Genomic DNA, 13,138 nt, shown 5'->3' on the forward strand with positions numbered 1-13,138 from the left:
GCGCTAGAAGTCCCTTACAAGCGCGCATGACCGTTTAACTTTAAGACCAAAATTTGATCTATCTGACCACCAATTGGATCGGGCCTTGTCCCAAATCTCATCTACACTTTGAGAGCTTTCCATAGACACTATGATCATAAATTTTCATTAAGCGGATTGTCAAATTTTAACCTGGGAAGTTTTAGCCCATTTTGACTTTTGGGCAAAATTTCTCCCAAACTGGAAAGTCCACGAAAATTCCAAAAGTACTGGTGTGCTTCACACGATGAGAGCTTCACGGTAATATAAATTTCAAAATTTTCTGATACAAAAAATTTGATGGGTCCCATGAATTTTGCAGTGTTTTTTTGAGTTTCAAATGAGCTTATTTAATTTTGTAATAATTTTATTCTAACCCCTGATGTTGTGAGCTTCGCGTAGGTACCTTTGTTTTACAAAAATTTGACCGTCGCCCGAATCTGCAATTTCAGACCCGACAGACAGGTTGCTAGAATTGTTACAGAATCGGATTAGAATTACGATCCTCCCCATCATTTGCAGATGCCCCGGACATATTTCAAGTGTCAGAATTGGCATAGGTAAACCTGAGATCCAAGTTTCTTCAATTTCATTGTGCCAGGTTTATAATAAAAATCCATAAAACATTCATGGGTAGCTAGAAAATTATAATTCATTTTGCATTAGCTTTATAATATTGTTAAGAACTGTGGGGCAAAATTTTAGAATTTTTAGAGATCGTTTGAAAGATTGTTATAGAATGTTAGTTTCAGAGACTAAAATATAAATTTTCAAGTTTATGAGTATTGACTTTTTTGGAGGGTCCAGCAGGGGCCTTATGATGTTGATGAGATGTGGATATGGGAGATGTGTTTTAGAAGTGTTATTTGAATCATTTTGCAGGTTAGGTAGGTCCTAGGTATATGAAAAACTCTGTCGGATTTTCAGCAAAACTTAGGATGTCCTTTAATTCTTCAAAGATTTGTTTTAAGTAAATATTGATTAGTTTGTAATGTAATTATTTAGGTGAGCCGGATCAGCCTTCTTCCTTTGCTCAACCGTTGCAGTGATTTGCGAAGATTGTGATTGTTGCTTTATGGTATAGATGGGGGGTCATAGTAAGGCATTAGGCGAAATATCATCCACTAGAATTATATAAAATGCACCAGGTAATGTTCAGGAAAAATGATGGAGTCACAATAGTTTCACTTAAGTACCACCTCCTTAGACAGTATTTCCTAGACATGCGCTTCATATAATCCTAGTAGTATTAAACCACTGGTAAGTACCGTCTTCCCATAATACTACCACGGTACTAAGGATTTATGCCATGAAGGCATAGATAGACAGAAGTCGCCACCCAGGTAATAACCAGGACATATTCAGTATTTCTTTCGAGGGTCATGAATGGCAACTTACTCATTTCAGAGTTTCCACAATCATCATTACCATAGCCCAATGTCTAGGTTTAGGATAGTGGGTATGTAAGGGAAAGGTGTTAGGCACCCCTTACGTCTGGTCTAACCTCGTTAATTCGAGTGCCAGTCCTCTACTAATATTTTTAGAAGTCTTGTTTATTATTCCTCTATTAAACTTTATCCTAAAAATGCAATTCTAGTCCTACACACAAGTAATTCACAAAAGGGCTATTATTTACAAATAGTTTTCATTCACAAGTAATTCCTATCTGTGGGGTTGGTAATTATTTAAATGATATTTATCAGATAACTAAAATTAATTTATTATTGAGAATTTAATTTACAAACAAATTTAATTTTAAATAGTCTTAAAGTTTCTATTTAACCTAATTAATTAATTTTTCACCAAGTTACCCTAAGGATAATTAAACTAAATTAATTATGTACATGTGTAATTTATTCTAATATCACATAAGGCCCAAACAATCATAACCTAATAAAGATTTCAAACATGTAAATTTATTTTATAATTACCAAGTATTAAATAAAATTTATTTTACATGCAAGGTTAGTTTAATTTACAAATAAGATTAATTTTAATTTATCAAGTATTTATTTAAATTAATTACATGCAAAAATCAGTTAAATTAAAAACAAAGTTAATTTTAATTTACCAAATAAAATTCCTATTATTACTATATTTTCATGCCAACAATTATTTTAGGAATTTAGGGCTATTTACTTATTGATAATTGCAGTTGTCATTGGGGCAAGCTACCCTTAAAAAATGGCATTCTCTTCTAGTATAGCAATGATATCCCTAGCTTACTTCCGTTTAGCTCCACGTAAATACCCTCTTTAGTACTTACCTTAGGGTTACTTATCAATTTTATTTGTAATAAAAAAATTAAGAAAAATTAAAGAAAATAAAGGAAGTAAAGAAAATATTAATGACAATTCCTATTAGATTTTAACTCTAGTCTCCTAAAGTGTTAAGATTCCTAATTAGTTATAACTACCTAAGGGTCCAGGTCTTCTAACATATTCAAAATACTTCATAACACTTCTTGAATTAAAAAAACACAGAAAAGTAGGTCAAATATCAATTGAAACTCAAGAAAATATAAGAACATGCATAAACATACAATTTCCAAATTTTGGCAGATTGACAATAGCAAAAAATCTGATTTTTGAAAAATAGTTAGACATGCCTAAAAATCATGAAAAAATTACAAGAAGACAGCCAAAACATCATACAAGATCATAAAATTTATAGACCAAATAACACCCTAGCCAAATGGTTTACACAAATCGTAATTTTTCTAAGTAACAGAATCGCACTACTTTTTGTTAAAATTCATAACTCATCAAACTCAATAGATATGAATGTGAACCAATTAGAAAAGATTCATAAGATTCTGAAATTAATTTTAGACACTAGATTCATACAAAAATATTAATAAACAATGGAGATATGGGCTTCACAAATTGGGTATGCTGCAAATCAGATTTTTTAGGAACTCTAATTTCAAACAGCTATAACTTATAAAATACAAAAGTTTTTTCAGTGATTCTTAAGCCTAAAATTAATAAAATTTCGTGTACAACATGAGTATAATTTTTTCAAAATTTTTGCAGATCCATAAGATAACAAAAAGTAATAAAAACCTGAGAGATAGAAAACTGAATATGTACAAAGTTGTGTATCCCCTCAAATTAAATATGATTACATAATCCACATGAACATGCAAGATAAATTAAAAGACAAAGAACATAGAATTAAATATTACATGGCATAGATCTTGAAAAGAAAATAACAAAAATCGACATTCAAGAAATCTTGTATAAAAATCTTCTAGAAGAAAAGAAAAGAAATAAAAAGAGCTAAAAGAGTTTTGAATATCTCTAAATTTCCTATGGCTCCAAAATATCTCTAAATAGCTCTGAATTTTTTGAATATTTCTCCCCTTCTTTTTTTTCTCCTTTTTTCTTCCCTTTTCTTTTTTTCCTCCTTCTTTTTTTCTCTTTTTTTTTTCTTCGCCTTTTTTTTTCTTCTCCTCCTTTCCTCTACCCAAATAGTGTATTTATAAGATTTTGGGAGAGAGGTATGATAGGGTTTGGAGTCCTAGGGTAATAAGATTCAGATAACTTAAACAACTGGGATTGCAGAATTTAGGTGAGACTGGGATATGAGTGAGGTATTTAAACCAATAAAAAGAGAGGAAAAGAAGGCGACACCAATAAGGAGTGAGGAAGAGAGTGGGGTCGAGTGGGAAAGAGAGTTTGTATGGGAGAGGAAAGGAGGAAAATATATTTTCTTATTTTAATTTTTAGAAAATAAATTAAATGAGTCATATTTTAAATTCCTATCTAGGCTTTCTTAGGCCCATGGGGCTTAATTAAACTTAATTAGATCCATTTAAGAATTACCTATATTAAATTCAAACAAAATAAAATTTTATTTAAATTTGATTAAAATAATTTCTCAAAAAAACATATTATTATTATTATTATTTTTTCAAGATCATGCCACAGAATTAATAATTCAGCTCTATGCCTCCAATTACATCTTACAGTCATATAATTTTTCATCATCGGGTTTCCCACAGCCTCAATGCACATACTCATCACAAAATAAGGGTCTACATATAGCAATCTGGAGCTGTGTGAGTGAGTTAGTGTGTATGAGTTGTGTATATGGATATGGATAGGACGGGTAGATGCGGTTGGAGCTTGACTTGCTGGGACTCCATCCTTATTATGGAAAAGTCAGGGTATGCATGGCTTTGAGTTGATCTCGCTGGCCGCCGCATTTGGATATTAAGAGAAAGTCCGACTTTGAGTTGAACTTGCTGGCAGAGGTTGGAACTAAGAGAGCTGTATAGGGGATCAGCTCTCATATATATATATATGTGTGAGTATGGATTGACATACTGGTGTGTGAGTGCTCTAGATTGCCTTTGATGTGATTATGGCTTGACCTGTCTAAACTGTGTGAAGGTGTTGCATTCATTCTTAGGGATGTACTAGACTTAGGTAGTTATAGAAATTATTTGTAAAAATCAATATCTTACTCTATGAGTCAAACGCTCACTCCTATTCACCCATTTTTTCCCAGGCTACAAGAGGACTGTTACTTGTGTTTAACCTGCTTCCTCCTCGCAGGTCTCTTAATTGCTCTATCTATGTTTTGTGTTGTAACTTTTGGAAGTTCTAGAACTCCACATGTGTTGGAAGATATTTTATTTGATTTGGGACTGTAATAGATTATTATTTGAAATCTATAACTTATTGATTCTGCATATATGGATTTGTGGATTGAATGGGTTATGTGGATGAGGAAGCTGAGCTCCCAATGATCATATTGAGTTGTTAATGATTATAAGGGTGAGCTGAGCTCCCCAAATAATTTTATTTTGTGATCATAGGTCAGATGAGCTAAAAACTCCCCATTGGGTAGTCCAATTTATGGCCGGACTCTGTCCAGTTGATTTCTTGAAAATGGGCTTGAATATAGGCTTTAAGGTTGGGCTAGAGAATAGTTAGACTTACTACAGGCTTTAGGGGTCTTATGCCGACCCAAGTCCTAGTGCTGGTCTGACCCAGAATTTGAGTCGTGATAAAGTTAGTATCAGAGCTTAGGCTCTAGATTCATGGGAAATACATATCTAAAGCCTTAAGAAGAGTCTAGTTAGGAGTCACATGCAGAGTATAGGATCCATATTCGTCCTTGCACTGTCATCCTTGCATTTAGTTTCTCCTTCATGCACCTATGTGTGCTTATGAGTTTGTAGAGATGCTTAGCATGCTATTTTAGATTTTGTGGGCTAATACTGTTGAATTTTAGGGAAATGTGTAATAGTATAAGAGCTACCATAACACTAGAATGGGAAGTACTGGATGAAGTATCGACACAAGATGAGGTGCCTACCCTAAGGAGACGGGGCAGGAGACCTAGAGCTACTCAAGTAGAAGAGTAGCAGTTACCAGTTCAGGAATAGTCTTTCATGGCCTAAGGTCCTATGGATCCAATGACAGCTACTTTAGCTGGTCTACAGAGAACCATTGATATGATGACATAGTATATGGTTCGCCTTCCACAATAACAGCAGCAGCCCACAGTACAAAGAATGGAACCATATAATTAGATTGTAAATTTTAAGAAATTGGTGCTGGGTACTTATGACATTACGGATTATGCCTACCAATTTCTAGACTTCTGCAGACAGCCAGGGATGGAGCTACAATTAACTAATAAGAGATTAATAGAATGTATGCAACATGTATTGGGGCCCATGCCTAGATAGTGGATGTTAGATTATGTGCTTCCTCGCATTAAGGGGCTATCATGGACATAGTTTATTGAGTTGTTCATCAACAGATTTGTACTAGAGAGTTTCAGAGATCAGAAGTAGTGGGCCTTTGAGGCTTTAAGATAGAATGGTAAGTCTGTAGATGAGTATGCTTCTGAATTCCTAGAGCTGAGCAGGTATGCCCCGACAGCAGTGGCTACAGAAAGCATAAAAGTGAAGAGGTTTTTGAAGGGGCTGGACAGAAAGTATGCAAATCTGGTTATGTTGTCAGATCAACCCTTTGATATAGTAGTGGATAGGGCCAGGCAAATTGAAATTAGCTACATGGGAGATAATGAGAACAGAGCAAAGAAGAATAGGGCTGAAAGGTCATCCAGTTTTCCACAGATGCACACCATGGGTGGCAGCCAGAGCCACCACAGCGGAAGGATTAGAGGGAATAAGAAAGCAGGCCACAAACATAGAACCAAAGGATTCAAGCAGTGGTTAAAGTTTAGGGTACTGCAGTTCTGTATCTGGTTCAGGGTCCTTCTTAATGCCATGCACACAATGTGGCAGATCATACCCGAAGCCTTATTTAATGGGCTTTAGTGGATGCTTTAGATGTGACCAACAGGGCCACTTTTCCAGGGAATGTCCCATGTTCAGTGAGCACTTGATGGGGTCACAAGGTTCTATTGGTAATATATCCCATTAGATGCATCCTGACACATCCAGCATGGCGGGTAGTCAGTACAGTGGCCAAAAGGGCCGTGGACAGGGAGGATGCAGATTTGGAGGTAGATCTGGAGGCAGGAGTCAACTTTAAGGTTTTGCAGCTTAAGGCGGGGGTGGATCTTGGGTTTTCACCTTGACCCACTAGGATGCTCAGGCTTCAAATGCAGTTGTGGAAGGTATTCTTCTAGTCTGTTCCTTTGAGGCACGTGTTTTGATAGATCCAGGTGTTACGCACTCATTTATTTCTCCTATTTTCTCCCTGAGGTTAGGTAGGAATCCTACTGCTCTAGAGTGTCCTTTGTCTGTAGCTACCCCACTTAGTGACAACATAGATATAGATATGGTTTTCATGGGTAGCCCAGTGGTAGTAGATGGAAAGATCCTTCCGGCAGACTTAGTTCCTTTGCCAGTGATGGACTTTGATGTAATCTTGGGAATGCATTGGCTGTCAACTCATTATGCCACCCTAGATTGCAGAAATAAAAAAGCATATTTTCATATACCTGGAATAGAAGAGTTTAGTTTTAATGGTGATAGAAGCGTGGCTCCATACAACCTAGTGTCAACTATTAGCGCCAGGAAGATATTAAGGCGTGGTTGTTAGGGATATTCGGCATTAATAAGGGACACATCTATTGAAGGTGTCAATGTAGAGGATGTTCCTGTGGTTAGGGAATTTGTGGATGTATTTCTAAAGGAGCTTCCAAGGTTGCCACTGGAGAGGGAAACAGAGTTATGTATAGACACTGTGCCAGGTACCAACACCATCTCTATACCACCTTACAGGATGGCACTAGCAGAGTGAAGGAGTGGAAGCGTGGATTAAAGGGCATTAGAACCTTGAATTTCAAAAAATTATTTCTAAGATTACATGCACTATACCAAGTGTCTTATGATCCTCATTAATTTCCAATGCCCAATTGCACACCAAAACACATTTTAACATGCATTAGAATTTCATTTGCCATTAAAGATTGTAAATTAACATTTAATTCAATTAAACCCTAACTAAAAGAGGGATTTTCAGGTACTAACCTCTTGATGCACAATTGAAGCAAATCCAAGATGTTCTTAGGACCCCAAATATTATCCCCCTAGTTTGTCCACCATAAGCACACACTGCAATGGCAGCCCTTAGATTGGCTTTTCAAGCATTGTTAATCAATTTTGAGATGGGGTTTATCCTTTGTAAAAGTTGTATGAATGTATTGAGAGTTGAAACACTTTCTAATAATTTTAATTCAAGAGGAAATCAAAGTTTTTCTCTTGAATCAATTGAGAAATTGAAGAGGAGAGGAACAGAGCATGTTGCCGTCCAACATGAGAGAAAAGAGAGAAGTGGCTGATTTTTTCTTTATAACTTTTCTTTATATACTTAGGTCAAACCCTAACTCCTTTGCCACATGTCATCACAAGATCCCATCTTGTTATTATTTGATTTAATCCTATGAAGCCAAGTGTTAAGCTCCATTTAAATCATGATATGTGGTCTTCCATCATAGGAAGACAAGTGGCAAGATCATATGGTGCCATGTGTCACCATCTCATGGTGCCACATGTCACCATGTGAAAAGACCAATTTGCCCTTACTTTTTTAATTTGAGTTCTCAACCCAAAATTATAATTTCCCATCTTTAAATCAATTTATATCAAATATAAATTAATTGATTAATTAATCTCTATTAATTAATTTCTCATAATTAAATTCATATTTAATCAAATTAAATATAAATTTAATTTATACTATATATCCAATAACCTAGATTTGGTTTCCAGTCATGCTAGGGACTTTACAATCTTATTGCAAACTAAACCTCTTTAATTAATTAATTAAACTCTTTAATTAATCAATTAAATCACATTTTAAATGGTGATTAGCTTGTGTAGATGTGTGACTTACTAGGCCCATTACTTATTGGCAATGAGAAATGATATTAACTCTTAATATCATTAGAACTCTTTCTTACCATAAATAATTTCTCTAAATCATTTCAGACATCTCATAGACCACAATGACACCTAGCATTGTATGCCATGGCCACCCAATCAGTAATAAGGAATACCTTAAATGAACTTTTAATTATATGTTACCATGCACTAGAATCTCTCCGTTACAAAATCTCAATTTGAGTTGGAGTCATGGTTAATGTCAAACCCCATTTGCTATGAACATTATGTTCTCTTTTAATTCCAGTTCTTGATTAATTAGATTTTCTTATCAAAAACTCTTTTCTGACTAAATCTATCTGTCTTGGCCAGGAACTTGAAATATCAAGAATAACTAAATGAACATAGGATTTTGTCCCTATTTACTTAGGGTAACAGATTCCATTTTGATCAACACCTATCTCCATATATAATTAGTAGGAGCTAACACATGCCCATATACCCATACAAAGTACAAGTATGAAAGCAGTATAAAACTCAAACCACCTATATACAAGATAACTGTGTTATCTCAGGTCTAAAGATTATATGCACTGATATGATATATGACAATGCATTGACAAGAGTAAACTCCATGTGCTTGTTATAAGCGTCACTGGTTCGACCTACTTATCGTGTATGTCTATCATGTTTGTTATGTGGCATGAGACTCACTACTTCATCTTATTTATATCTCATATAAATACCTTGGAAACAAACATGATTATAATCTTTATGGATAAGTCATATCCTTTGTGAAGTATTCTCGATTGTGAACCAGTTTATGATACTTTGTGCTAGAAATACTATCACTTATATTCTTAATAACTTAATAATAGAATTTTTAATAAAATATCAATGGACATTTTCTATTACACATAAATATATTATGTAAACGGAAAAGTGAAATTGCCTTTTTATTAATAAAATATGTATAAGATACATACAAAATGATATGCTCTAGGGCATACTACTAACAATCTCCCACTTGCACTAGAGTCATTCATTACAATATCTTAGACCCATCTTCTCAAGATGTCGGTCTAACTGAGTTTGTGACATAGGCTTTATGAATGGATCAGCTGGATTTTCGGCTGATGCTATTTTTTGCATCGTTACATCGCCTCGCCCAACTATCTCTCTGATAATGTGGTAGCGCCTTTCTATGTATTTGGATTTCTGGTGAGACCGGGGTTCCTTAGCCTGTATAACTGCTCCATTATTGTCACAGTAGAGAGGAACTGCTGACTCAATGGAAGGAACTACTGTAAGTTTTTTCACGAACTTCTTTATCCAAACAGCCTCTTGATGTAGCAATGTATTCAGCCTCTGTAGAGGAATCAGCAGTCGTACTCTGTTTGGAACTCTTCCAACTGACTGCACCTCCATTACAAATGAACACAAACCCAGAGGTAGACTTTCTATCATCGATATCTGATTGAAAATCAGAATTAGTATAACCATCCAATTGCAAGTCACCACCTCCATAAGTTAAGAATAAATCCTTAATTCTTCTCAAGTACTTAAGGATATTCTTGATAGTTATCCAGTGTTCCAAAACTGGATTGGATTGAACCTGCTAGTCAAACTAACAACATATGCGATATCTGGCCTAGTACACAACATTGTATACATTAAACTTTTAATAGCCGAAGCATATGGAATCCTAGCCATTTTATCTTTTTCTTCTGGTGTCTTTGGAGACATCTCTTTAGAAACGTGGATACCATATCTTACTAGTAACAATCCTCTCTTGGAATCAAGCATGTTAAACCTCTTTAACACCTTTTCTAAGTATAGACTTTGGGATAAACCAATTATTCTTTTTGCTCTACCTCTATATATGCGAATTCTAAGAATATAGGTTGCCTTCCCTAAGTCTTTCATGGAGAATGTATTTGACAACCATACCTTGACAGTTGTCAACATACCTATGTCATTGCCTATCAATAAAATGTCATCTACATATAAAATAAGGAAAGTGACAGCACTCTCACTAACCTTCTTATATACACATGGCTCATCCATATTTTTGATAAAACCAAATGATTTAATGACTTCATCAAAATGGATGTTCCAACTCCTTGAAGCTTGTTTCAACCCATAAATGGATCATTTTAGCTAGCATACTTTGGAACCATCTTGGGATTCAAAACCCCTAGGTTGTTCCATGAAAATGTTTTCATCAATGTTTCTATTGAGAAAAGTTGTTTTGACATCCATTTGCCCAATCTCATAATCATAGTATGCAGCTATTTCTAATAAAATCCTAATTGATTTAAGCATGGCAACAGGTGAGAAAGTCTCCTCTTAGTCGATTCCTTACCTTTGGCGAAACCCTTTCGCAACTAGCCTTGCTTTATAGGTCTCTACCTTTCCATTAGAACCAATTTTCTTCTTGAAAATCCATTTATTCCCCATAGGTATAATACCTTTAGGTGGGTCAACAAGGTCCTAAACTTGGTTCTTATGCATGGAATCAATTTCGGATTTCATAGCTTCAATCCATTTTGAAGAGTCTATATTTGATATAGCTTCTTCATAGGTAAGAGGATCATCTCCATTATCTATTTCTTCATGAGTAAACAACTCTTGTTCATCTTCATGAAGAAAATCATATCTCTCTGGTGGGTGAGATATCCTAGTCGATCTGCGAGGAATTACTTTAGATGTTTCATCAATAGGTGTAGGTTGACTAGACAGATCTATATCTATTTGATCTGTTGGTTGGTCAGAATTCTCCAATTCTAACTCTATTTGCCTTCCTTTGCCACCTTCTTGAATAAACTATTGTTCAAGAAATATGGTATCTCTGCTTACCACAACCTTTTGTGATGTAGGCAAATAAAAATAATATCCAAAACTTTCTTTTGGATATCCAACAAATCGACCTTTTTCTGATCTAGTTTCCAATTTATCAGTGTTTAGCTTTTTAATATAAGCTAGATAACACCAAATCTTAACATGTTTAAGACTTAGTTTTCTTCCATGCCATATCTCATAAGGTGTGGAAGAGACTAACTTTGGTGGAATCCTATTCAGGATGTGTAAAGTTGATTCTAATGCAAATCCCTAAAAGGAGACTGGCATATCAGTATAGCTTATCATACTGCGTATCATATCTAATAGGGTATGATTTCTCCTTTCAGACACCCCATTTAATTGTGGCTTTCCTAGAGGAGTCAGCTGGGAGATAATACCATGCTCTTTCAAGTATTCATCAAATTCAGTACTTAAGTATTCACCTTCACGATCTGATCGAAGAGTTTTAATACTTTTTCCTGTTTGATTTTCTACTTTACATTTAAATTCTTTGAACTTTTCAAAGGATTCATATTTGTATTTCATCAAATACAAATACCCAAATCTTGATTTATCATCAGTAAGGGTAATAAAGTAATGAAAACAGGCTCTAGCCATTTCCTTAAATGGACCACATACATTTCTATGTATCAATTCCAAAATATTTTCAGCTCTTAACCCTTGTCCAATAACAGGTGATCTAGTCATTTTGCCTTGAAGGCAGGATTCACAAGTTGGAGTGGGTTCAAAACCCAATGAGGATAAAATCCCCATTTTCTCCAGTTTTGCAATCCTATCTTCTGCAACATGACCTAATCTTAAGTGTCAAATATATTTTGAACTTGAGTTGATTTTCATCATGGCATTACATTCATTTAGATTGCTTGCATTAGATTTGTATTTATCATTATTATCTAAATAATAAAGTCCATCATGCATATAACCTGAGCCAACATTATTACTTTCAAAATAAATATTGCAAACATCATTTGTGAACTGAAATTCATAGCCATTTCTAGTCAAACTAGATATAGAAATGATGTTCTTAAAAGTATCAGGTATATACAAAATATTATTTAAATATAAAACATGTTCATACATGTATAAAGATTTAGATCATATGGCTAAAGCTTCAACAGTTGAGCCATTACCAACCCGGAGTCTAATATCTCGTGACTGCAAGCTACTACTACTTGCTAGTTCCTGCATATCAAAAGTAATGTGAGAACTAGCACCAGTATCTAAAACCCAAGCTATAGATGAACTATGAGTATCATCAGAATCTAAATAACAAGACACAGACATACCTTCTGAAGGTTTATCCTTTTTGTCCTTCAGAGAAGCAAGATACTCTGGGCAGTTCCTTTTCCAGTGTCCATCCTTCTGGCAATGGAAACACTTTCCCTTGCCTTTGTCAGCTTCGGTCTTGCCCTTCTGTTTGACTATCTTCTTGGAAGGTCCAGGAATTTGAGGTTTCTTATTCTTATTGCCCTTCTTCTTTTTGGACTTTCCAGCAGAAGAAAAAGATGATGCAATTAAAGCCACCTCTTTTTTTTTATTGCCCTGCATATTCTTTTGGACAATAACCAGCATGTTAAGCAACCCAGCCAAAGTACACTTTTGCTTTGTCATATGGAAATTTATCACAAAATTTCCAAATGACTTAGGCAGGGACTGAAGGATCAAATCCATCTATAATTGGAAATCCATATGAAAATCAAGATGTTTCAGCTGCTCAATAAGCCGAATCATCTTGTCAACATGATCTCCTACATTCTGTCCCTCAGACATCCTCATGCGGAATAGCTATCTAGATATCTCATACCTAGCATTCCTGCTGTGCTCACCATATAACTCTTACAGGTGAAGGAGGATCTCACTTGCATTCTGCATATTTTCATGCTGCTTTTGTAACTCATTAGTCATGGAAGCAAGCATGTAACATTTGGCTCTTATATCATGCTC

The sequence above is a fragment of the Hevea brasiliensis genome, chromosome 13, assembly GCF_030052815.1.
Source record: "Hevea brasiliensis isolate MT/VB/25A 57/8 chromosome 13, ASM3005281v1, whole genome shotgun sequence".
Taxonomy (NCBI): domain Eukaryota; kingdom Viridiplantae; phylum Streptophyta; class Magnoliopsida; order Malpighiales; family Euphorbiaceae; genus Hevea; species Hevea brasiliensis.